Source organism: Petromyzon marinus, chromosome 13 (genome assembly GCF_048934315.1).
Source record: "Petromyzon marinus isolate PM22_M1 ecotype Great Lakes invasive population chromosome 13, UKy_Petmar_22M1.pri1.0, whole genome shotgun sequence".
In the NCBI taxonomy this organism is placed as follows: domain Eukaryota; kingdom Metazoa; phylum Chordata; class Hyperoartia; order Petromyzontiformes; family Petromyzontidae; genus Petromyzon; species Petromyzon marinus.
In genome coordinates, this window is record NC_133679.1 from 13,344,160 (window position 1) to 13,371,871 (window position 27,712).

The following is a 27,712-nucleotide window of genomic DNA, read 5'->3' on the forward strand; positions in this document are numbered from 1 at the left end:
GGAATCGAGGCGTGTCTTGTATCGATCCTGCTCTTAGTCGATGCGATATACACGGTAAGAGTATCGATTCGTCGAGGGTTAAGCACCGCATCGATTAATTGACGACCACCACGGATCGAGTAATCCCATTGTTTAGCACTGTAAAGTGGAACGTGTGCTCACGGCAGAACGGTGGTTCGTTCATCTTAACGCAAGCTCTGACCGAATGCGTTGGTGAGTACACAACTCATTGCATTGTTTCAGTGTCATGATTTAAAAGTTAGTATTTCCTTTATTTATGAAAAAGCTTTAATAGATGTATCATTATTATTAAGGCTATTGCCGATACCCCCAATGACGCCCTCGTATGTCGCCCATAGGTACAATATATATAGCGGTGGAGAACGCATCCCCCATTGGAACCTTGTGACAATGACCTCCTATAGCGCCGTTTCGTATAGCGCTCCGGTTTTTAAAAAAAATCAAGAACGCATGCTGGGGCGCTACCAAGATGTATAATGCCTGTAAAGAGAAGTTTCAGTCATCGGCAGAGGAAAAGAGGGAAGGTCTTGAGCCGACCTCAAACAGAGAGGGAATGGGAGTTGATGATGGGATCAGGTCCGTGTGGGGGTGCCGGGTGGATTGTCAGCCCACACGGCGGCGGCGGCGGCACGGGGGAGGCTTTCATCTAGCAGTGGATTGATCATGGCCAACGACGATGATGGTTGATTGTGATGATGATGGGAGGGAGTTCCAGATCATGCGGGCAGCAAAGTAAGGAAACGTGACCTGCCACAGAAAAAAACATGTGTGTGCATCACCATTTACTAAAATAATGAGCCAAGAATGTCTGTGTGTAACGCGCGTGACGTCACTCCACGTCGACCAGCCCCCCGTCATTAATAATCATGAACAGGTGGGGTCACATTTACAGTAGCCTTGATAATAAGCAGTACTCTGCCTGTCTTTTTCTTGACCTGTCCAAAGCTTTTGATACAGTAGACCACAACACCCTGCTTAGTAAACTAAGTTGCCTCTGTTTTCCCGAAAACGCAGTAAAATGGTTAAAAATTACATCTTTTCTCGCACCCAAACTGTATTTCCAGATGGTTGGAGGTCAAACAGTGTTAAGATAACAAAAGGGGTTCCACAGGGTTCCATCCTCGGCCCCCTCTTGTTCTCTCTTTATGTCAATGACTTGGGCACTGACCTGGATCATTCCTGGGTACATCTTTTTGCAGATGACACGATACTGATTACTGCTGGCCGCTCTCCGGATGACGTGATTGCTAAGCTCCAGGGAGATTTCAACAAACTACAAGATCAGCTAGTTGTCCTTAAACTAGCTCTGAATACCTCCAAAACCAAGGTGCTATGCTTCTCACCGGGATTAAAGCAGGAAGCTATTTTTCCCCAATTACATTCCTTAAATAATTATCAAATAGAGCAAGTCAAGATCTATAAGTATCTTGGGGTCATCCTGGATTCAAAACTGAATTTTGAAGATCACATTGATTATATTGGTAAAAAGACAAAAATAAAAATTGGTTTTCTGTATCGACACAAGCACTGCTTCCCCCCAATGTTCCGTTTGGAATTGATAAAAGCTACCATACTGCCTCTACTTGACTACTGTGACATCGTGTATAAATCAGCCCCAAGTACTGTACTGAAGATGCTTGATTCCATCTATCACTCGGCCTTAAGATTTGCATTGAACTGCCCATATAGGACTCACCACTGATCTCTACATTGGGTCAAACTTAAAATCTCTTAATGTTCGACGGCTTGTGCACCAGATCTTATTTATTCACGATGTACTTACAAAAAATCCGCAGACTACCTGCTGGATCTCCTCTCTGTTTCAAAGAACAAATCTGACCTCAGGTCTTCGCTCATTTACCAGCTTCACATTCCCTATTGCCGTACAAAAACCGGAGGAAGGGCCTTTGCTATTGATGCTCCCAGGGTCTGGAATGCTATTGCCAATAAACTGCAACTGGAATCGCTGCCTATGAGATCTTCTCTCAAAACTGCTCTAGAAGAGTTGTACACCCCTAGCTGCCACTGCTATTCAGTGGCCTAAAATAAAATTAAATATTTTGCTCCGGCTGACCGCTGCAAATTATTATCTGTTTTTTGATTTAGTGTTCTGATCTTAAAGGTGCATTGAAAAATTTGATACTCCGACTGATGCTCCTGTTGTTGTGGAGTAACTCATGCAGCCAGCTATGGCTCTAGGGTTTGGTGTTACATGTTGTTTATATAGTTTATTGTAAAAAATTCGGCCACAGTCCCTGTGGTCACTGTTACATTGCATTTATGGCTTTATTTTGGTGATTTCGAAAAGTTTTTTTTTGTTTGGCCATGTTTTTGTTTATTGTAGTACGGAGTTAGACTGATGGCCTTCATCTTAGTTGTCTTGTGGTTGTTGTTGTTTGACTTGCATCCCACTGGGAGTTTTGCACACAGCGTTGGTGTACGGTGCTATTTCAGGAATATTTCGATGTTTTTTTTCCTGGATTTTCTGTTTGCACAGTCACATAGCCACTTTAAGATGTTTTCTTGTTCATGTTTTTGTTTGTTGCGGTTGCACCCGATTCAAGAGCCAAATGGCTCACAGGGCTATCTATACCTAATAAATGGAACTAAAATGGGTCCTCCACGTGGACTCCCCCCCCCCCCCGTCATTGATAATCATTAACGGGTGACGTCACTCCGCATGAAGGTGGAGCGGAAACGAACATTTGTTTACGCAAATTACCTTTCATTTTGACATTTCTTTATGTAAAGTAAAGCTAATAAAGAAATCAACGCAGCAACTAATGTAACGAGCTAAAAAAGGCTGTGTGTGTGTGTGTCCCGCGCGTGACGTCACTCCACATGCCCCCCCCCTCCCCTCATTATTATTAAGTCACGTGTACCTGGATTTTTTTTGACCAACGCAGAAGAGAGTCGAGCGGCTATGATAAAAAAAAGTACGCAAATTCGCTTTAAATTTCACGTATCCTTATAGAAAGTGAAGTCAGTAAACGATCCTACGCCGCATCGCAGTGCATTTGGCGCCTTTATTTATTTCCTTCGGCGCGTCCAACAAGAGGCAAGTCGACTTTACGCTTCCAAGTGATGCTACGAGAAACACTTCCCTCCTGCTTTGCAGACGTTGCATCGAATTCCAATTGTTTTCAAACCCCCGGCGAGCGAAAGCGAAAGACAAGTGGGTATGAGTGCAGTGGATGCAAGTAATTGAACGTCCGTTAAATGCGGTACTACTGTGACATTTCGATTTAAAGCTTTCGTGACTGCAAGGATTCATCTTCTTTGGTTCTTTCGGTAAAGTCACGTAGAATGAGAATAAAATAAAAAAAAATTGATAAAATAAAATAACACAATAATATTCTCACGACGTTTCGGCCACAACACAAGCGGCCTTCATCAGGTGTTTTATGGCTTAGTCGCGTGCAGCAACCACTGCCATTAATACAGTGCTACAGTTAAGTGCAGTGAAGTGTTTGATGACATTCTTTTTTTCAATAGTCCCTACATTTAGGCGAGATAAAATTACACTCTGATCAATTTATTGGTAACTCTAACGCTTCTTTTTGGTCTTCGTCATTTGCTAAGTTGCTTCAGACAGTAGCGGCACTCGACTTTAATCGCCCTTCGCTGTCAAGCGGCAATCGGCGAAGATAAATTTGTCAGGTAACAGCTTCAGGTGATTTGAAAACAGTGCTAAAGTGAAGTTGCGGGGTTTTTTTTCAAATTGTACATCCACAGAGATTGTTGTTCGCCTTTGCAACCGAGGCGAAATCGTCTTCATCCCTAGACTCGACCTAGCCCCAAGTGATGTCACTCTTCCCTACGTACTAAAACGACAACAAATTCCGATAATTCCTGCGTATGCGATGGCGATCAACAAGTCGCAGGGTCAGACTTTTGAAAAGTTGAGTATTACATCTCAATGAACCCGTATTTTCCCATGGCCATTTGTACGTGCCTCTGTCTAGATGAAAATATCCTCAGCGGATCAAAGTGTTCATCAAGGATAGCCAACTGCAGGGAAAGCTTTCGAACAGTGATAAGAGATTCACACAAAATATCCGATACCGAGAAATCTTCCAAAGTCCTTAATTTAATTCAATAAGTTAAGAATAAAATATTTATGTGCTACATTTCCTAATAAAATAAAAAATCACAGAATATAACGTTAACTTACATCTTTAATATTACAGCTTCCGTCCTAGGACGGGCTAACAAGCTAGTTACTAATATGAGCCAAGAATGTCTGTGGAACGTGTGACGTCACTCCACATGGAGCACCCCCCTTCATTAATAATCATGAACGTGTGACGTCACTCCACATGGAGCACTCCCCTTCATTAATAATCATGAACGGGTGACGTCACTCCACATGGTGCACCCCCCTTCATTAATAATCATGAACGGGTGATGTCACTCCACATGGAGCACCCCCCTTCATTAATAATCATGAACGGGTGACGTCACTCCACATGGAGCACCCCCCTTCATTAATAATCATGAACGGGTGACGTCACTCCACATGGAGCACCCCCCTTCATTAATAATCATGAACGGGTGACGTCACTCCACATGGAGCACTCCCCTTCATTAATAATCATGAACGGGTGACGTCACTCCACATGGAGCACCCCCCTTCATTAATAATCATGAACGGGTGACGTCACTCCACATGGAGCACTCCCCTTTAATAATCATGAACTGGTGACGTCACTCCACATGGAGCACCCCCCTTCAATAATAATCATGAACTGGTGACGTCACTCCACATGGAGCACCCCCCTTAATTAGTAATCATGAACAGGTGACGTCACTCCAGATGGAGCACCCCCCCCTCATTAATAATCATGAACGGGTGACGTCACGTCACATGGCGCACCTCCCCTCATTAATAATCATGAACGGGTGACGTCACTCCACATGGAGCACCCCCCTCATTAATAATCATGAACGGAGTGACATCACTCCACATGGAGCACCCCCCTCAATAATCATGGACGGGTGACGTCACTCCACATCGAACAGCCTCCCTAATTAAGAATTAATCATGAACAGGTGACGTCCTTCAAATGGACCCCCCCCCTCATTAATAATCATGAGCTGGTGATGTCACTCCACATGGGGGGGAGGTGGGGGGGAGGCGCCTCCTCCCCCCTCCACAGCGTCAACTCACAACCCTCACTACAAAGGCAGAACCCTCACGTCACGTGATCTCCGTCACGCTGTTGAGACATAGAAGTAAAAAGGACGTTACGATGAACATTGGATTATAACCTTTAAACGAATTAAGTCTGCGTCACCGCGCCCTTACAAATTTCACACAAATGGATGCAATGAATATCACGTCACGGTCTGCTTTTCGCTTGAATGTTTCCGATTTACTGCAATACACCCGTCCTTGGACGGGCTATAGGCTAGTTAGATATAAAAGCAATGGCTTGCACCTCGTTTATACTAACAACGCTAAAAGAGCGTTACACTAGATCACGAGACGAGCGTGACTTAAGATTTATTACGTTTAAAATGCAACCCGTTGTTGGGATCTGTTTAATTGAATTTTTTTTTATATATATATCTGGCTCGTGCCTTGCAAGTGAAGTGTGGTAATTGAAGGAGCATCTCTGTCGGTTTGGAAACAATGGCACAAAGAAGTGGCAGTGGAGACACGAGAGAGAAGAGAGCGAGAGTGCCGGAAATTTGACGGCAAGATGTCCGATGACATTTCATGCACAGGGCTCAAACCGATTTTTCCTCAAAATGCGTGCACTTATCCTGCAATTTAGCGCGCAGCGAGGCCTGGCGCTTGCCTCATTTACACAGCGCTTCGCCATCCACGGCTTAATGAAAGCCGGGGCGGTGGTGGCTGTTGCGCACGGCTGCCCGTGATCCAGCACTGTGGGAGGCAGCAGCAGCAGCGATGTGGGTTGGTGGATCACACGCGGATGCGGTGGACCTCCAATCCCGCGGGCGTCGAGGAGGTGACATTAACGCCTGGCTTGCCAGGAGAAATGCGGTATACATCGAAATGCCGACTAATATATAATGTCCCTTCTCTCTGCCCCCTTGCAAGCGTGGGTTTCCTGCGGGTTGCTCCATTTTCCTCCAACATTAGTTAGATGAAAACATCTTAAAATATAGGAGACTGCAGAGCTTGGGTAATTATAAACTAGAGGTTTTTGGATTAGATCACGTAAATATAAATTTAAACCTGCCACCACCCGACACGGCCAACTAGTAAGGTTGTCACGTAAACAAAACTTGCCAATTCGTTACTAGTACAGCACACCGGTGTGTTGAAGAGTAAACCCACAACATTTACAATTCAAGTACGACGTTTCGCCAGTAATTACAACCAGCATCATCAGGCGGCAGCCAGAGTTGTGGAGAAATCTTCCTTCTGTTTCGATCTTAAATAGAGGAATAAATGTGATGTTATCACTTGTGAGCCATTCATGTACGAAGGCCAAATTTGATCAGGCAAGGCCCACTGAGCTATGTAGCCCTTTTATTCAGAAGCGACCTGGCCACAAATGAAAGCTCAACGAAGTGGCTTATCATGTAGAAATTTAGAGCAGCCAAATACTTTAAACACATACTCTGGTTCTTTCGGTAAAGTCACGTTGATAGAAAAAAATAATTAAAGAAAACACGACGTTTCGGTCGTAACACAAGCGTCCGTCTTAAGGTGAGAAGTATCTGCTGTTGTGGCTTTATATAGGCACGGAAGGGGGGTGGGGAAAGGGGGGAAGGAGTTTTGTCTAGTTGTGGCTGTAGGAGTTCACAGGGGAGGGGGAGGGTTGTGGCGTGCAGGGAAGGGTGGGGGCTGGCACAGGGGGGAGAGGGGGGAGGGTTCAAATCAAGACTCTAAACAAATGTTTCTAAATGTGGAGGGAAAACCCGGAGGACACGGAAAAAAATCCACGCGACCACGGGGAGAACATGCAAACTCCAAATATACAGCAGCAGCAGGCGTCAGGGTCTGGATCGAACCCACGACCTCCTGTATACCATGCGAGGTAGTTAACATCTCCCAGCCACCGTGATGGTGATAATTTGTTGGCACCAGCTCACCACCTGGCTGATGCATTCCCGACCGTGTGCTGGGTTCCCCGTGCCTCCAATTCGCTCTCTCCCTCCGCCGAGAGACAAACACCGTGCGCGCCACAAGTTGAGACCATCACGTGACCCCACTCACCATACTGGCGAGTGTGGGCCGGTGAAGAGGGCGGACTGGTGGAGATGTCACTCGCAACTGACGTTATTAACCCGCGGCCCGGAACCGAGCTCGGCTTCACCTGACTCAAGGTTGATAACCACTGCGCCACCTCTGCCCCCACCCCACCCGTGCATGTTTATTTAGTTTAGTAACCGTGTTTATTTATACATCGTAATATAATGTCTGGAGGCTAGTGCGGTTTGCCACCGGGGGTGGTAAATTGCAAGGGGCTTTTTGTGGCACGAAATTATCGCGCAGCTCTTCTGTAATGAACGAACCTGCGTTGCGATTCACCGTTGCTTTCGCCGAAGGTCAAATCACCCTGAATGCACACCAACTCCCCACCTCACCCTAAGCGGGGGCTGAGCCGATCGTTTCGAGAGGTGGCTGGCCGGGGTTTGCTGGTAAGACGAGAAGTACCGAGCGCCGTTCCCACCCCCCTCCCCACCTCGTGGGTTTTTCTCCGTGGCCTCCCGGCGTTTTCTCCAGCGCACGACGCGAAGCCAACCGGCGCCATGGGAAGTGGCGATTTGCCTTCGACGCTTGGGCTTGTGGCCGAGCCGTTCTTGACGCGCCCAACCTTGTCAGGTGGCGTCAGCCAAACAGGTGTAGGGCCCGGATGGGGACGTCAGGTGTTGTTGTTGGCTTAGGCTGTCACGGCAGCCATCATATCGCGACGTGGAAGTGTATTATTCTTGAGTGCTGCAGGAGAGATTTGACGTTGTTCTGCTATTCCTCCTGCGTTGACGGGGTGCGCAGGCTACGACGGTGCACTCTACGGGCCACAGTTTGGGGGAGGCTGCGGGTGGGCACGCGGTGTGGTAAGAGCCGGGTGCTTGTCACCTCCGCTCCTCACCGTGAGCGATGACCTCGCATTAAGACGGCGCCCCGAGTGAGGCTCGTCGATGGACGGCGTGCCGCCAGGACCACAACAAGCCGTGCCAAGTGACTCATTGTGTCTGCATCTCCTGGCCGAGGGGCAGGTCACCTGTGGGGGTTTTTTTTTTTTTTATATCTGCCCGCTCTCTAACGGGCGGAACGAATAACAAAGCGTCCGTGCCAGGCAACGCATTTGTTTCCCCGCCCGGTCCAACTTTGACACCCGGCATTACGGTTGTCAGACACCATTACCTCCAGAGCAGCGGGAGGAAAACCCCCACGAGCGGCAGAATTTCCTCCTTTCGATTCATCTCACGATTGTTATCGCGCCGTGTTTGCGAGACGCAGTGTCTGTCCGGAACCGTCGCCGACGAGCCGCTGCGTCCATGCGCAAGGCCTTTCGTGCCCTACGGCCAGAGCAGTTTCACCGGGGGAGGTGGGGGGGTCTCAGGCCCCGAAAGGCCTGGGACTCGAGTTGCCAGCGCATGTTCCGGGTTCCGTCTTGGAGTCACTTGCGCAACGGAACCTGAAACAGGGCCGTTCCAAAAGATGGGACTGAGTGTGATCGGCGCGAATTCGTGATGGACCGGACTCGGTTTAGGTTCCTGAGTCGACCCTAGGGGAGGCCCGGGACTGGTTACAAATTATTCGCCACTTTTAATTGGTCGTGCGCGGGAATGGAACTCGAGTCGCCGGGTTCGCAGTGCAGTGCACGAACCACGACGCTCCAAGCTCCCTTACGCAAGCGTGAGCAAAAGGTTTTGATAATGAGATACTAAAGAGTGACACCAACCTGGAAAAGATAGCCCGCCACTGTGAGCTGATGACGATGTGATTATGACAAATTATTAATAGGGGTGTCGATATTTGAAAATGAAGTGATAAGTGTGACTCGGAGTGCTTTTCGCACCTATTTCTCACTTGTTTAATGTCCCCTCACATGTATAATTGCGGCTTTTCGATGCATATATTTAGCAATGCATTCGAATTAACAATTTGGATTCAATGCTGCCTTTGCCAAACCAATCTTCAAGCACCTCCGATTAGCACGGTTCGCTGCGAACAGCGAGAAAGAAGTTCAACATACGTGCATATACATACTGTTATTACTGTTCCTACTGCAATATTCGACCAATATGAAAGCAACAGATGTGTTTGTGAGATACACTGGCCGGATGGGGGGGGGGGGGATGGGGGGGGGGGAGGTAAGCTGGGGGTCACTGCCTACTGCCTCGTGCCACCTGTACGCGAGCTCTCCATCCTCCCCCCCCCCCCCCCCCCCGTGTGATTAATTGCGACGAGGGCACTTATCCTGACGAACCCTTCAATTAGCGGTTCCGCAAATGCAAATTCCCCCATCCGCATAAATTATCATCGGGGGTGGGGTGGAGGGGGTGGAAGGGGAGAAGCGACTGCGCACTGAAGCGGCTTTCCTTCTTCTCGGTTGTGCGGCTGCTGGTGTCGAGGATGGCCACAGCGACTCCTCTCACTTTGCATCGAGACAATCGGGCCCCCAGACCGCTGCGTCGGGAGCAGACCTCGCCGAAAACGCGCCGCCTGCTTGCGTGCGTTGAACTCTTTTTCGTGCCGTGCGTGACCAGACCGTGCTCATCATCGGAGGTGTGTGTGGTGAGCGAAAAAGGGATCGTCATCGTCGTCGTCGTTTTTATTTTGCGGACGTCATTTTTTCGGCTGGATTCGAGGAGGATGGAGAGGATGCGAGGTTTGCAAAGCGAGCGACCGTCTGGTGGAAGCGCGCTCTCAAACTGTTTGCCCCCACCTCCCCCCCCCACCCCACAAACGAAATATGAATCAACTTGCCCGCATTTAGCAGAAGCATCTTTCTGTTTGGCTGTTGAGAAAAAGAATATAAGCAATCCTGTCAAACGGGAGAAACCGATAATGCTATGCATGCTCCAGCCATGCAATTAAATATCGGACAACGCTAAGAGTGTGCGTTGCGCGCGTTCGTTCGCCGCGCCTTTGTATCCGCAATTATCACGTGTTTTTTTTCTTCCAGTTTTAATCATGAGTGAATTCGAAAATTTAAAATATTAAAAGTTTGCTGACATTCACATTTTAATCTGACGCCGGTTTAAATTTCATTATCACAAAGAAGCATTTACTTACGCAGGAAACTACACACAGACACGGATCCGACCAGAACCATAACAGCTCTAATGACAGCGTTTTGTTTACGTCCACTTCACCTCGTGTGGATTCTTTATTTATTCGAAGCACCCAAACAAAAGCGGCCCTCTCACCGCGGCGTGGCCCTTAAATTGCACGGGATTAACCGTGCCCGAGGGTGGTCGTGCAATGCCACTTCAGTGCGATGGGATATGAGCATGATATTGCAATACAACGCTGAACCCTATTACGGCTTTCAAAAGAAGTAGGGGAGGCGGAAGGGGGGGGGGGTCAGAGAGGCGGGCTAATTAAATGAGCCATCTGGATTTTATTTGCGTGCAGATTGATTTCGTGGTCCTGAAACCGCTTGCAAGCGGGACTGCTGGCGACCGTGTGATGCGAGTGCACACGTACATTATGTCGAACTTCTTCCGCGCCGTACGTAGCCAACCGTGCCGATCGGAGGTGCGGCTGCAGAACCGATACGGCGGACCGGATTAGTAGAAACGTACCTGCGAATCCGATCGATCCGTCAACTAGAATGGCTTCTAACACCGACGACACGTGCCTTCCAATTGCGCGTATCGTGTCGTCGATTCTGTAATATTCACGATCTGTTCGCAGCATGAGAACAAAAAGAATCATCGACCGGTGGTCCAAATCGCGAGCCTCGAATCGCAGTGATTGCGAATGGATGATTTGTGAAAGGTCGACTGAACCCCTTGATAATGAACTCGTTAAATGAGCATGACATGAATACTGTACTTCAATTCACAAAAAAAAACTATTAAAATGCTAATGTTATAAAAACAATTACTAGCAGCAGCCCGCTTTGTCAGTCCACTGTTGGATAAATGTTTCCCCCCCATGTCGTGTTCGTTCTGGGGTTTATTTGAACCTCACTTTACCTCACTGTGGTTTGATGAAGGGGGGGGGGGGCGGCACCAGTTTTCGATATCACTCGGCCGCCACTGATGTTAGCCGTTGCCGGGGATCGAACTGAGATTTCAACTATTTAAAAACGATCTCTTTTATTACCAGGTAAGGCCCCACTGAGCTATACAGATCTTTTCTCGAAGTGGCCTTGTCACGCGGACATTTATAGCAGCAAAACTCTCTGAAATGCATGTTGATTCTAAAAGTGGAGGGGTCGAACCGACGACCTCCTGTATACCAGGCGAGGTAGTTAACATCTCGCCACCGTGGCGCCTGGGTTCATAGTGCATGCGCGCTGGCCACTGTTACCATCACTCCACCGCAACACGAGGTTTACCTGGGAAAAAAAAGCTAATTATTTTGTATAATTTAGTTTTTTCAATTAAGTAGATTCTGCAATACGATTATTAAATAGTAATGCGATTGCAGCCGCAGTCGCCGCTAATTGGAGACATTAATTATTCCGCTTGCTGTTCTGCCTTGGGGTGTCAATATCCTATTCCTATTTTTATCGGGGCTTCTGTTTACCCGGTGATCAAGTGCCGAGGCCAACACTTCCCCGTATTTGCCGCGAGTGTTCAGGAAACGGCAAACCCCACCGACAAATCTTACCACGACCCCTCATTGCCGCCTCCGCACCTGTACGGTGCAGGGCAGGGCTAAGCAAACACCTGAGTGTACGTGCACATTAAGCCTCCGCTGCAATCAAAGAAGAAGTGAAACTCGCTCGCGCTTTTCTCATCAGGGGCACCCGCGGCTCTCGCCGACCCGCCGTGCACAGCGACGCGACAAGGCAGGGAACGCGCGAATATTGAACCTGTGGCCTGGGAGGCACGCAGATATAACGCTGAGCGGTCACTGTGGTCCAATTTGCTCGTGGTATTGGCTGGGGGCTGGGGGTGGGGGAAGTCGGGCGGTGTTAGGGCTAGAGCTCTTGACTGGCAATCTCAAGGATGCGAGTTCGAATCCCACTCCCTTGAGGGTCCGCTCAGCCTCTTGGCTGTCCGAGCTCCACACTTGAGAGCATCAGCACCGTTGGCCGCTTCGGTTTATTCGGGGCTGTGCTGCATAGCGCCCCCTCCCACGCCCCCCGCGGAGCGAAACGTTGGACGTCGTGTCGAACGACGGCACGCGGCACGGATACGACGTCGGAGAAGCCTCGTGGCACCGCAGCCGCGCAAAAAACCCCTGGGCCGCGTCATAGCTTCAGCCGCCCGCGACGCAGCGACGTTCCACTTGCGGTCATCTTCCTACGGAGACACCGACCCCCCCCGCCCCCCCCCCACCCACCCACCATCGGGTCGTGGAACTTCCGCCCCGGGCGTGTACAGAAACCGGCCCCGTCGCTCATTTGAACTTTTCTTTTTAGGAGGAGGAGGAGGAGGGAGGGAGACGCTTTGACTTTGACCAAAGTTGAAAGCATCCCCAGCAGCGCACCTGCGGACGTGCGAGCTAGGGACACCGCGGGAGGGAGGGAGGGAGGGAGGGAGGGAGGGAGGGAGGGAGGGAGGGAGGGAGGGAGGGAGGGAGGGAGGGAGGGAGGGAGGGAGGGAGGGAGGGAGGGAGGGAGGGAGGGAGGGAGGGAGGGAGGGAGGGGCTCACGGGCAAGCGCCGAGCGCGGCAGCAAAAGGGGTGCCGGCGGCACGCGCGGTGCCTCTGACGGCGGCCTCTCTCTCGGACCGCGAGCGGCGCTGCCTCGCGGTTTGCACCACCCACGCGGCCGCGCGCGAGAGGCGGCAGCAGCAGCAGCAGCAGCAGTCCCCGTAGCCCGGGGGGTGGGGGGAGGTGGTGGTAAGGGAGGTGGGCTGGAGGCGAGCTGATGAGCCGTCGCATGCATCCTAAAAGCTCAACGCGTGCCCTCCCCCCTCGCCCCCCCCAGCTCGCCTTTTTTTAAAATTCTTACAGTCAAGCAAAACCTTGTGCAAAATCAAAAGGTGGTGATTAATATTGATTTGAAGCTTTCGTGACTGCAGGAATCCCATACTCTTTGGTTCTTTCGGTAAAGTCACGTGGTAGGTAGAAAAAATAATAATAGATCACGACGTTTCGATCGCAACACAAGCAATCGTCATCAGGTGAGACAACTACAGCAAGAGAACTGCTGAGGTGGCGATTCACAAAACCTCCGTAACCCCGTGCTTTGGAAGTGGGGTTGGTGGATCATGCAGAGATCAGCGTTATTATTAACGAAGCGTGCATTTCTTTAGAGTAGCTTTTAGTCTTGTGTTAACTTTCTTGTCCTCCGATGAGTATAGCTGGCTACGTACGGTGCGAAAGAAGTTCAACTTGTGTACCTACTCAAGCAGATTGCACCCCTACTCAAACCGCTTCAGCGTTTAATATTCGTTGAAAGTCTGATTGACGTTCACAGTGACGTGCCCCCCCCCCCCCCCCCTGAGTTATTTGTGCCCCCTCCCCACCACCATCCGACAAGGTCACTCGCGCCGTGGCCGAGTGGCAGCGGTGGTGACAGCGGCACTTTGGAGCTCCGGCTGAGCGGCGTAGAAGAGGTGGAGGAGGAAGTGGAGGAGGAGGAGGTGTGATGGAGTCGTGCGAGCGCTAAGAGGTGAAAGCCAATTTTCAACCGCAGTTAAATGTCATCAGCGAGGCCGCGTATAAATCGCAGGAATTGCAGGAGGTCTCAATTCCAGGGCAATTTGGTGCTCAGTCAAAGCACTCATGCTGTAACAAAAAACTAAAATAGGCACGTTTAAAATTTTTTCGAGTTCTCAATTCTGCGATGTCCTCCGTTTGTGACGGTGGGGGTTGTGTTCGGCACATCCGCTTAATAAGTCTCCCACATTTTTGTTTTTATCGCGTAAGAATTTTTTTTTTTTATAGCACAAGGGAGACCTTGGCGAGTGTCAACGATTCGCCACTTTGAAGAACTCGGCTGGTGCAAAGAGACAGCTCGGCGTGGAGCGACGACGCTCCGGGCGGAGGCAGGGTGGAGGGGGGGGGTGGGGTCAGGAAACGTTACGCACGGCCGAGAAAGAGAGCGAAGTAAATTAGCGATGCTATTGCGTACATCTACAGCGGTGCACGTGATCCTGCGGTCCCCCATCTGCGCGCGGGGTCACAGGGGTCGATGCCTTTCCGCGCGCACGGCGCTGCTCAGCCTGCCCCGGCGCGTGCCTCTCGGTTTGCGCAGGTTGCCTCTGCGCTGTTCATGTTTACAACCGTGGCCCCGTTCAGCATTTTGAGATGCTCATATTTATGTTTTAAGAAGCTATAAACATTCAGACCAATATCGCGTTGTTGGTAATGTTTGTTTTTCTCAGTGTGATCTGACCCGATTGAAAATAAAGAATCAATCACCAAAATTATTTCACCTTGTTTTTTTCTTGCCAATACAACGCGATCCATATTTGTCACATGCCCCCCCCCCCCCCCGAAAAAAACAAATATGGATCAGCGAATAATTTGTAATATCGCTGTTAATTTGTTTAAATATTAAAATAACGGATCGATCGATCGAAGAAGAAACCCATCGCCGACCGGGAAGGAAGGCAGAAAAGCTAACGGAACAAATCTACGCTTAAACACAACGACGGGCGTTCTTCATTATTTCACTGAACCTGTAACTAACATTCAGCGGTCTTTGGGCCATTGCGCAAGAGAATATCGCGGGGGGGTTGGGCACCATTCTCGCCCCCCCCCCCACTCCAGCCGGATTGACGGCAGTCGATGGCGGCGAGCGGGAGAGGAGAGGCTCTCGCGCGAGCGACAGGGCCCGCTCGCCGAGCAAGACCCCAGCACGGCGTCGTGCCGCGGCGAGTCGATTGTCGCTCGCAATCATTGCAATTCTGTTCGAGTGCAGCGCGAACGCCATCAATAATTGCGCACGGTGGACGACGCGAGGCTACCACGTCGCGGGCCGCGCCGTGAATGTCACAACACCCCCCCCCCCCTTTAGGGCGGTGATTTTGTATGCGAGGACGATCTCCGTGCTCGCCGGGGCCCCAAATATTTACATTCAATGCAGGACTCTGGAATATTGAGAGGAAGTTTTCACGCAGTTTTGCTCCTTTTTTTCTCAATTCATGTCATACCCCACCCCATCCCAACGTCCCCGGCGATCCCCCCCCCCCCCCCCCCCCCGCTTAGTCACGTCAGCTTGCAATGTAAAATTAATACAGAGATACAGAGTTGAAACGTGGCCTCTGGTTGTTATGACTTGCAAAGCCCGCAGGCTGTGTCCGCCCAAAGAATATTAAAATTTAAAAACCATTCTCTTCTTGCGCGCGGCAATACGGTACAGGAATTAAATACCAATGTCGAGGTCCACTGGCCATGATGAGGGGGCTTCAGGAGAGAGAGAGTTCGTGTCGCTTTGCTATTTGTTCTCCTCTGTTGAAGGAGCGCAGACTACCACAGTGGGTTTACTGTGCGGTCCATAGTTTGGGTGACGTGGTCACAATCGCAGAACGGCGAATCATCTTCAGAGTATCTCTAACGGGTCTCTATGCATGTCTACGAGTCTTTATGCAACTCTTAATTTATATGGCTTTACTCTGCGGTCCATAGTTTAGGTGACGTGGCCACAATCGCAGAACTGCGATTCATCTTCAGAGTAATCTACGGGTCTTTATGCATGTCGACGAGTCTCTCTGCAACTCTATGAATCTCTATGGGTTTACTCTGCGGTCCGTAGTTGGTCTGCACGGCCACAGTCGCACTGCTGTAGATCGTGCCTTTAATTTTACATTCATGAAGGAGGTGTGGTGCAACATGGGCCTGCCGATGATGATGTTCTGATGCGGTTGATGGTCACACCACCAGGGTCTTCAAGGAGGAGGAGTGTGAAAGCCAGGATCAGGTGTGCGATGATAAGGCAAAGTAGACGTGAGCCCGCGTGGCTCAAGGTGGTCGCATCAACGAATCGGTCACCACGTCTAAGAACCTGGGTTCGAACCCAGGTTTCCGCCACCTGCGATAAAGCCAGATGAATCTCAAGCGAAGCAAGTTGATAACCTCAGCCCGGTTAACGATGGCCTGAAAAAAAATCCTCCATCGTGCTAGATTTGATTTGTCCTTTATTTTGGGTTAAATCCCAGCTATGACACTTAAACATTTCAGTTTCACACGCGATGGGTACCCTTTACAGGGCGTGTTAAATTGGAGAGCCTCCACTGGATAACGAGACTCACCGCTGCGATTTCAGAAGCACGGCTCCTCCACACAGTTCATACGAGGCCACCTCACGTCCAATCCCCATTTGGCGACAGCTCCCCCACAAAGTCGCACTTTCCCATACAGATGGGACAGCTGGAGTGACAACATCTGCATCGCCGCCTTCCCCGTGGCGAGCCAGGGGGTAAGGACACCACCTCGACGCCCAATAGGAAGTGAGAGTTTCACAACATTCACCCGATCCACACCGACCTCCCCCCACCTCCTTTCGCTGCCTCCACACAGTGCTGGGTTACAGGCCACGTGCGCAGCCACATCAATGCCCAGCGAATAATCCACGGCGCTCATCTCACGCTCGCCTCCTAATCGGGAGAGCGATGTTTCACGCGCCGGGACGAGACTCCAAACATCGTGGCCACTGTGCTGACAAAACTATTTACAGGCCGCGTAACTTCTCAATTCTCACCCGCGCACGGCGCCCGGGGGCACGGTCGCCTTCAAGGAACGCGAAAAACAAACGCCGAACATTATCTCGGTGAAGGCTGTCGCGGAGTAAGAGGTTGAAATCTTCAGTCTCTGAGACAGCCAAATTGGACCTCGTGGCGACGGAGCGCCCGCCCGCTCGCTCGCTCTCTCGCTCTCTTTCCGTCTGTGGCGATGCAGGGAGGGAGTCTTGCCTGCCAGAGATGGAGCTGGTTTATTACGAGTTGCGATTCACAACTACGCTTCCCCTGGTTGGGGGGCTTTTTTGTGGTTCCCGCTCAGCCGTGTTCAAATAAATAAAGCAAATACGGCCGCCCCCCTCCTCCTAGCAGATGCTAATTTAAAATTTCCATCAGATTTACGGAGAGCTTGGATGGAAGTACGGCACCTTCGATTAGCGCGGTTGGCTACGTGCAGTGGGAAAGAAGTTCAACATATATAATTCTATACACTCCACTACTATACAATTCACTATACGCTACACGACTACACACGATACACTACACCACTATTCGATATTGAAAACTATTCGATATTGAAAACTATTTTCTTTAGAACTGCTCTTTGTCTTTAGTTTGTTGTCCTTCCGGTGAGCAACGACAGACTTTGCCCGGATATTTTATGTCTAAGACTGTTTCTCTCTCTGTGTCTGTGAAGTGTCTATTTACCTTCTACCACCATAGCATCGACCCAATTCCTTCTCTGCCCTGTGGTATATATTCCTTGCAGTGGCTTTTGGCTAACCATCGAACAAGTCGGTCACTGCATCACACGTGTTTAGATGCACTTCTGCGGCCGTCTGGAACGCTCTTTCTTCCAATATTGGGAAGCCGCTGGAGCTATGCAATTTTAAATCATCATCTAGATTGAAAACTAAATGTATTAAGGAGTGTTTTTTTTGTGTTTAGTTTGTTGTCCTTCGCCCCAGCACCTCTGATTCGCGCGGTTGGTTACGTACGGTGCGAAAGGAGTTCAGCGTACACACATAGATCTAAAGCAGGGGGGAGGAACCTTTTTTTCTGCCAAGGGCCATTTGGATATTTATAACATCATTCGCGGGCCATACAAAATTATCAACTTAAAAATTAGCCTGTTATATTTGGTCAAACATTTAATTAACTCACCCCTAATGCGATGGCTGGAACTGCTTCTCTTTGGCGAGGCATGGTGATGATGTTAGCTGGTATTGATGATGTTGCTGCTACTCGCAACTGCTTTTCCAGGTTTGCTCCTAGACTTATTGAATTTCGAGTCCCGCCTGCGGTTGCCTTGGCAGGGCCAGAGACCCAAATGATTTTGCGGGCCTTATACGGCCCGCGGGCCGGACGTTCCCCACCCCTGATCTAAAACAACAACAACAACGCAGATCATCCTCTTCCTATACGCGCGAGAGCACGTTTTCTCAGATTTCCGCCAACTTGTTTGGTTGGCGCAGAGAATCGCCCGCCTAGCGGCAGTTACCGTCCCGCCGAGCCGCGGGCATAAGTCAACACACGTTTTATACTACTCCCACACACACACACGTTTTATACTACTCCCACACACACACACGTTTTATACTACTCCCACACACACACGTTTTATACTACTCCCACACACACACACGTTTTATACTACTCACACACACGTGTTATACTACTCACACACACGTTTTATACTACTACTCCCACACACACACACGTGTTATACTACTCCCACACACACACACGTTTTATACTACTCCCACACACACACACGTTTTATACTACTCCCACACACACACACGTTTTATACTACTCCCACACACACACACGTTTTATACTACTCCCACACACACACGTTTTATACTACTCCCACACACACACACGTTTTATACTACTCACACACACACGTGTTATACTACTCACACACACGTTTTATACTACTACTCCCACACACACACACGTGTTATAATACTCCCACACACACACACGTTTTATACTACTCCCACACACACACACGTTTTATACTACTCCCACACACACACACGTTTTATACTACTCCCACACACACACGTTTTATACTACTCCCACACACACACACACGTTTTATACTACTCACACACACACACGTGTTATACTACACACACACACGTGTTATACTACTACCACCCCACACGCACGTGTTATACTACACACACACGTTTTATACTACTCCCACACACACACACACGTTTTATACTACTCCCACACACACACACACACGTTTTATACTACTCCCACACACACACACGTTTTATACTACTCCCACACACACACACACGTTTTATACTACTCCCACACACACACACGTGTTATACTACTCCCACACACACACACACACGTGTTATACTACTCCCACCCCACACGCACGCACCCCCAGAGTATTCATTGCGCCGCACTCACAATAAACGCCGCGGTCAGCCAGCAGACGCGCGCGGAGGGACCTATAACGCTCGACGTTTCGTCTTCAAAAAGTTGAGCGAACGTCCCAACGCGATGGAGAGATGCGCCTGCTGCTTGCCCCTGCGTTGACATCATTGGCTCGAGCGCCACAGGAGAGGAAATGTAGGGGGCGGGGGAGTCGGGGTGGGGAGGGGGTAACACCACCACCCCCTCTGTATGTACTCCAATAATATCCATATTTTTTTATTAATCCAAGCCCTGACCAAATCGCCCACAATGCATCCCAGTCTTATTGGATCGCAGAAGCTAAGCAGGCTGCTTTGAGCCTGGATGGTGCACGCAAATTTACAACTCGCCGTCATTCAGCGTAACCCGAGACGGAAACTTGGATGGATGGGTGGGGGGGTGGTGGATAGATGGGTGATCTTTCGTCCATTAAAGCAGATTCGAAAGGCTGCTGCGGCACGGATACTTTGTGGGCAGGGGAGGGTAGGCAGTGCAGCAATACCCATCGTTGTACTGTACCGCTATGCTGCCACGTCAATGCGCTCTGGCCTTCAATCCACACTGACCTGTAAACTTTATTCTTTGTTGTTGTGGATCGGTGAGTGTGGTGATCTACATTTGATTCCCGGCCACAGCCAACAATGAGTGGAGAGATGTTAAATACCTCGCCTGGTATGCAGGAGGTCGTGGATTTGATCCCGACCCTGACGTCTGTATATTTGGAGTTTGCGTGTCTCTCTCCCCGTGGTCGCGTGGATTTTTCTCCGGGTCTTCCTGTTTTTCCCTCCATATTTCAGAATTGACATCACGCATTTAGAGTTTTTGGGTGCCATAGATTTCCACGTGACAAGCCACTTCATTGAGCTGCTATTTGTGGCCAGGTCATTTAAATAGTTTAAAATAACCCTTACATTGCATGGAGAGGCTTTTAACCAACAGCGAATTATGGGCTGCAATGCAAATGATTATTTTTATTGTCTAATACTCTGCACATTAATGCTAGGTGAAATAACGCTACAAAACGAACAACAAAATAAATACAAGACAAAAATACAAGGCCCTCATCCAGCAGTGGATTGAAATGGGATGTTCATCATCATAAACACCACAGGACAAATAGCCGTAACACGGCGAGGGATTCCCTCATCCGGCAGTGGCTTGGCCTACTTCGTGCCCCTCGGCTCGTGTACAAACGACGCAATCGCTGGGGAGGGCCGCCAACTTCATTCGCTGGAGACCAAAGCCGCCACGTGTACACCCGAGTCGGCACTCTGTCTGTCGCCAACATTGTACTGCGACAAAGTTCAACGCAGCGGTACCAGACCCCGGGCACAAATCGATCCCCGCCACCCGGCAAACACAGAGACCAATGGCCCTGGGGTGCGACACTTGTGCGCAGGCAAAGCGGTGGGGGAAGCGGCGATGCGTTGGCGTGTGGCGGTGGGTAGAAGCGGCTTGGCACTGCAAGACGCTTCGCCCCCCCACCCCACACCACCTCCGTGGGCGCTCGTTACTTCGGCGACAGTGATTAGCGGGTAGGTCGCTCTCGATCAATTCAAACACCGCGGAACAAATGCGAGTGACCCCGTTGACTCGCGCCGTGATTGATTTCGTACCCCCCCCCCTCCCCCCCCCCAACAACCCCGTTCTTTTCTTTCGTTTAACATTTTCCTATCTAATTCTGCGAGGGGGGCGGCACGCGGGTTTTAATGGCGCTTGGCGGCTGTTAAAATGTTCCGGGCGAAGCGCTCAGGGGAAAGGTGACCATCGCGAACCGGACGGAATGCATTCGGCGGTCTCGGACGAAGGAGCATTGTGATCCGTAAGCCTTCACCCCCTTTTTTGGGGGGGGGGGGCGGGGGTGGGGGGGAGAAGCTTACTCGTGTCACATTAGAAAGAAGACGGCGACACACAGATGTGGAAGCCAACCGCTGGCAGTCAACCCCTTTTGTTTTTTTCCCTCCCCCATCCAATTATTTTTCCACTCTACCAATTGGCTTCACGTCATGAGACGAATACCTTTACATCGGAGCTCACAGCAAGCAGTGCATCATGCTGTTGCCAGAAAATGTCCCCGGATGATGATGATGATGATGATGTCACCGCATTGTGCGGGTTTAGGTGCGCTTCTGTGGCCGTCTGGAACGCTCTGCCTTCGGATATTAGGAAGGCACTGGAGCTGTGCACTTTAAAAATCTACATTGACTAACTAATTTCTTTACAACTGCTTTTGGTGTTTAGTTTGTTGTCCTTCCCTACCCCCCGCACCTCTGATTAGCACGGTTGGCTACGTACAGTGCGATAGAAGATCAACATACATACGTCACTGACGTAACTGCAAATTACCTTCAATATGCCCTCTTTATGACAATAAAATTTACATTGTTATTCTCAGAGCTGGAATAGGCCAAATGAAGTGGCAAAGCAAATGTCATGCGATGGTGGGTGGTTCTTTTTTTTGGTTCCGTCATTAGTAATCTGGGAAAGACCATGAGCTCGCAACATCTGAGAACACAATTTAACCACTGGCGGCTGAATCCCACGTCTGAACTCGGCTTTTTATGCCCAGTGCTCTGATATCGTAAATGCTGCTAATCATCATCATCATTATTATAATCATCCTTGATGATCATTACCATCCTCATCTATCCATCATCCATGTATGCAAACTACGTGCATTACAAATTATAGTTTTTAAAGATGCAAATTCCATGAATAATGCAAAATAATGATACATTTTTATTATCCATCCATTGGCATCATATGTTAATTATCATATATCCATGCATTATCATCATCAGCATTTATTCATACTCACCCATTAAAATGTATCAATAATCATCAATCATTAAACATCATAATCCTCCATCCATCATAAAATATCAATAATAATCATCATATGTCCTTCCAGCCATTACGAACAACTATCAGTCATCTTCTTTCAATCGTAATCATCATCATATCCATCCGGCCATTATTAATAAATCATCATCATTATCCATACATCCATATCATCGTCATCATTCTGCTTCACATCAATGAGCCTGCTCTGGTCGCCGTGGTGGCGAGATGTTAACTACCTCACCCGGTATGCAGGCGGTCGTGGGTTTTATCCCAAACGTGACGCCTGCTGCTGTATATGTAGAGTTTGCGTGTCTCCCCGTCGTCACGTGGGGTTTTCTCCGGGTCCTCCAGGTTTCTCCCTCAAAATTTTGAATCAGTTGGGAGTGTATAGTATTTGGCTGCTATACATTTCCACGTGATAATTAGTTGAACCACCATTTTGTGATGGCCTGGTCGCTTTTGAAAACAATATCGCTCAGTGGGGCCTTACCTGGTAAAATAAACATAAAATAAATAGTAGTGTCAATCAAGTCATGTGAATATATATATACATCCAGCCATTATGAATTATCAACCACCACCACCATCATCATCATCCATACATCCATGTCGTCGTCATCATCATCGTCCTGCTTCACATCAATGAGCCGGGTGTGTTGTGGCAATCAAGCGGTGTAAATATCACAGCAGGAAGGAGCGACGCCCAGGTGCCACCCACACACGCAGCAGCCGCCGCCGCCGCCACCGTCAGGCACCGCGATCCGCCGCTGCGGCACTGAATAACGGCACAAGGTCACCCGCACTCAAGGCCGGCTGCGACTTAACTCTGGCGGGTTCCCGAAGCGAACGACGAGCGTATGTGCGTGGCGGGTTGGGGGGGAGGGGGCTTTCGCTTCGAGTTAAAGAGCGAGTTACTTACCCGCGAGCGTGGCGCTCCCACCCCCCCCACGCCCCCCGGGGCAAACTAAGGTGCGAGCCGCGCGTTTCCCTTGGCTGAGGTCACGCCAACCTCGCTCACGTCGCACGCCCGGCTCCCACCACTGACTTGCCACAGATTAATCGAGGGCCGTTTTGAGTCACGACTCCACAAATTAGCTTCTGCCACGTGGGAGGCTGGAGGCTGGTGGATGCCGCGTTTCTAACGGCTACTGGGGCGCCGTGGTGGCGAGATGGTAACTACCTCGCCTGGTATACAGGAGATCGTAGGTTCGATCCCGACCCTGACGCCTGTATACAGACACTCCTTGACATACGCAATAGATGCGTTCATGGAAAAGCGGGCGTATCTCAAAATCGCGTATGTCAATAAAATGGCTAATTCCAAAATTGCGGATCGCAAAAGCGCGTAAATCGAGGACTGCCTGTATTTGCAGTATGCATCTCTATCCCCCCCGTGGTCGCGTGGATTTTTCTCCAGATCCTCTGGTTTTTCCCTCCACAATTTGAATTAACATGCATTTAAAGTATTTGGCTGCTATACGTTTCCACACGAAACGCTACTTCGTTTGAGCTATCATTTGTGATAGCCAGGCCGCTTTCGAAAAAGAGCTACATAGACTGAGTGGGGCCTTGCGAATTTTAGTTTAGTTAAAAGTGGGTTGGTGGACAGTCTGGGTGAGTGGGCCTTGGCCTTGCGAGCTTTTTTCTCACGGCAGGGAGCTCCGTACGGGGGCCGGGTGCCTCGCTGTCCGAAGGCAGCTGCTGGCATTGAGCTGGGCCACCCTTGACGGCGGTCGTGACTTGAACGTCCGGAGGTCACGGTGTCTCCTTATTTAATATGCATTTAAAAAACAGAGCTGAAGGTTGTAAAAATAGTGCATTTTAGTTTGGGGGAAGCCAATGTTGTGTTAAAATTAGCTGAAGATAAAAACATAATTAAAGTGTGACCATCACTTACCTCTGGCTTTGGAGGGAATGAGAGGGGGTGGGGTGGGGGTGCAGGGGGGGTGGAGGTCAGGGTTCAAGGCCATGGCAATCCAAGCATCGGAACAAGAAAAACAATTCAAGAAAGTCCGGCACGGATCGGCGTTCTCAGAATGGCCATGGAAACGTGGCGGGATGCAGCAGCTGTGGCGGCTTGACTTGTGGGATCGCCTCGGCACCTCCGTAAAACATTTGTAACGGACCCTAACGAACAAAGACTCAAATGAATATCTCGGGCCAGGCGCGGGTTAACGCGCAGTTCAATTGGGCCATATTAGGCTGAAGCGGTAATGAATATTTTTTAGGAGGAAAGTAAATGCACACACATGCACGCACACATAATATAAAGGGGGCTTAGTGAATTATTAATCGACCGAGATTGCTTTAAGAAAGGAAGAAAAACCTGAAATGTGATAACTTACACGGAGCCCTTCAGGGGACCTTTGCCGAATAATGTATTCATTTTTCCCTTGATCAATAGACCACCCCCATCTCCATCTGTTGCTGCCTCCAACCATTTGAAAAGTTGTACCCTAATAAAGAATGGCAATTCCCAAACAATTGCACATAAGGGTAATGAATGGCCCAGCGTGTGATCTACAGCCCAGCTCGCTGGGCGCTAGGAGCAGTGAAACTAATATGTGTTTTGCACACACACACATACAGATGCACACACATTGTGGTAAGCACTACAATACCACTAACCACCACATACATACAGAAAGGCAGACAAAGATACCCTGAATGGCCTTACCAGACTGTTGGGGCAAGTGCTGTTAGCGAGCACCTATGAAGGCCGGCACGGCACACGAGGGGGTGGATGGCCAACACCACGCCCGGCCGCCTTTGTCTCCATAGTGGCGATGTTTTACACATCGCAGCAGGAACTCATTTGAGACTGAATCGACCTAAAGGAGGCCTAGGACTGGTTCAGATAATCGTCACCGGTGTTGGTGGTACTACCTCTTCCCACGATATGCACACTCTCTCTATATGTATGTATGTTGAACTTCTTTCACACCATACATAGCCAACCGGGCTAAGCGGAGATGATGCTGGCGTGATGTATTGGTCAGCACACTGGACACTGTAATCCAGAGGTCACCGGTTCGATTTGATCTTCCGTCGTGGAAGTTGAAACAACGGTACAGGTTTCTTAAATCCCCCAAACGCCTCTGTCCGCTCGGCAGAAGTAGATAGGTTAAACGCATTCTAGATTTGAAGATTTCGTGACTGCAAGGATCCATACTCTTTGATTCTGTCGGTAAAGTCACGTAGGTGGAAAAAAAATCACGACGCTTCGATTGCAACACAAGCAATCATCATCAGGTGTGACAACCACAACAAGAAATATATTTTACTTTTCCCTCCCCTCCCCTCTGAGTTATCTAACTGACCTAACTCTGGCTTCTCTCCCACTTCAGTAAAAAAAATATTTCTTGCTGTGGTTGTCACACCTGATGATGATTGCTTGTGTTGCAATCAAAACGTCGTGATTTAATTGAACATTTTTTTTTATTATTTTTTCCACCTACGTTACTTTACCGAAAGAACCAAAGAATAAGGTTCAACGCAGTTAAGTCGATCGGTTGGTTGTGTAAAGTGTGGGTACACCCACCTCTTCCAAGACATCTGGCCAGCATGGAAGAGTAGGCCAAATAACCTTCCCCTACTGGAAATCTGTGAAAAGAGATTTCTAGCTCATCGGATTCCTCCAGTATGAATAAATATTGCGGTTCTGTGACTCCATCTAGGGAATGCTCTTCTGGCAGCAATGTCAGGGCTGCTCCTTTATCATTGGGAGTCATGGATGAGCATGGATGCACTCATTAAAGCAAACCCAAGTAGAGCAGAAAAATCAAGAATGTCGCGGCAACCGCTAATTACAAACTGCACGACACAACTTTGCTCTGTCCAAGTCTCTCACCTTCGCCTAATTAATAATAATTACACGGCGGCACGTCGCATGCTTGCACTACAAATAATACATCCATTAAAATATAAATTTCAAACCATTTATCCTGTGCCAATGCAATTACGGCGTAGTTCAAATTACATTGCCTTTGTAAATGTTTGAGGCTTTTTTTGTTGTTGTTGTTATATTAAGATGGTGAGCTGTGTGTTCTTTCCGAAATTAATCTTGAAGAAAGAAAATAAAAGAATCCTGTAAAGTCGTAGGACCGAAGTGAAGAGGGTCCTGGCGACTGCTGGTGATGTCCTGCATCATCGCACCGCACTGCATCCTTCGCCCTGTCCCGGCACCACATCATCAGGTATCCTCTATCCACTGCTGGGTGAAGGCCTCTTCCACGTGTCCGGCCATTCAGTGTAATTTATATATATATATATTTTTTTTATATGTGCTTACCTTTAGTAACTTGCTAACCTTTTCTCTTTTTTTAACTCCTATAGTTTTTTTTGTATCGTTTGTGGTTGTTGTAACTTGCGCCACGGTGGTGAGACGTTAAGCCACATTGTTGAGCTATCATTTGTGACCAGGTCACTTCTGAAAAAGAGTTATGTAGCTCAGTGGGCCTTATCCGCTCAAATATATATTATCAACAGTTTTAGTTTGCCCAAGCACCACTTATTTTCTCTCAACACTCAATACGACGTCTCTAACTTGCGGATGCTCTCTCATCCGTGTGCCCCCACTCCCTTCCCTGCCTCTCGGTGTAACCTCCAAGCACGCACCTCTCACTCTCCCTGTGCGTCTCTGCACGTGATCTCACAGCCGTTGACAAGATTGACGCCCGACCTCCCGAGGACCGCTCCTACAATCTCGTAATCTCCGAGCCTTCGATTTCGTTGTGCAAGCACCCATCCCCCTCCGCGCCGCGCCGGTGTAAAACACTCGCCCGTGAAATCATCAGCGTGGCTGCCGCTTCCTTCCCCTTGATGGCACGAGCATGTTGATGCGCGTGCTCGTCAGCCGCCCCCCATGTCACTCTTCTATCGCTACCAGCGCGGTTACCCGTCCCCCCCACGTGCTTCACCCGTTGATTCGTCCTCCCGTGTTGAGGTTCCCAGTCTGTCGAGCTGTCCCTCGCGCTGACCGCTCCGCTCTGGAATTCTCTCCCATCTTCTCATCTCTCCAAGCTCTGATGGTAACAATAAACCTCGCTCAATCCAAGAGACGTGTTGCCCTCTTAACCTATCGCAGCTTTGGCGGCGCTGTTTGTTGCCGGCCGCTTGGCATTTTGGGCCTTTGGGTTCATGCTCGGCAAACTGTGTAAGGGATTCCCGACCTGGGGGGGGGGGGGGGGGCTGGGGGCAGTGTGTGGGGGGGGGGGGGGGAGCTGGCTGGGTGCGGGGTATCCATCACACACACACACGCTGGAGGCGGTGCCACAATCGATCGGTCGGTCGGTCGGTCGCAGGGGGCCACTCTAGCAGCTGTGGCATTGGCGCCGCTCGCAGTGGCCATGACCGGGCCACCAGGCGCATGCCCCCCCCCTCTCCCGTCGCCGCCGATGGATTTAAGCAGCGCGGTGCATCTGGGGCTCGGGCAGACGCCGACCGCCGTCGTTGACCTGTCGTGCCCCTGGTGGACAATTCGTCGGGCCCAGATGCAGGCCGCTTCAAGCGGGAACTCCTGCGCAATCCCCCCCAGCCCCACACCCACTCCCCCCCCCCTCCCCCACCTGAACATTTAAAAATGAATTCGAAGGAACAAATGTTAAATATGGTCAGCACCATCGGCTATGGTCAGTCCGCTGCTGTGGACGAAGGCCTCCTTCCC

At 49.6% G+C, this 27,712-nt stretch overlaps 1 long non-coding RNA gene across 1 annotated transcript; it reads left to right on the top strand.

Annotated features, from left to right (window-relative positions):
- LOC142924437 (uncharacterized) lies at window positions 1-27,208 on the top strand. Its single transcript, XR_012941660.1, has 3 exons — window positions 1-213; window positions 26,117-26,243; window positions 26,658-27,208. It is a non-coding gene; the product is annotated as an uncharacterized LOC142924437 (long non-coding RNA).
- The last annotated feature ends 504 nt before the right edge of the window (window positions 27,209-27,712 follow it).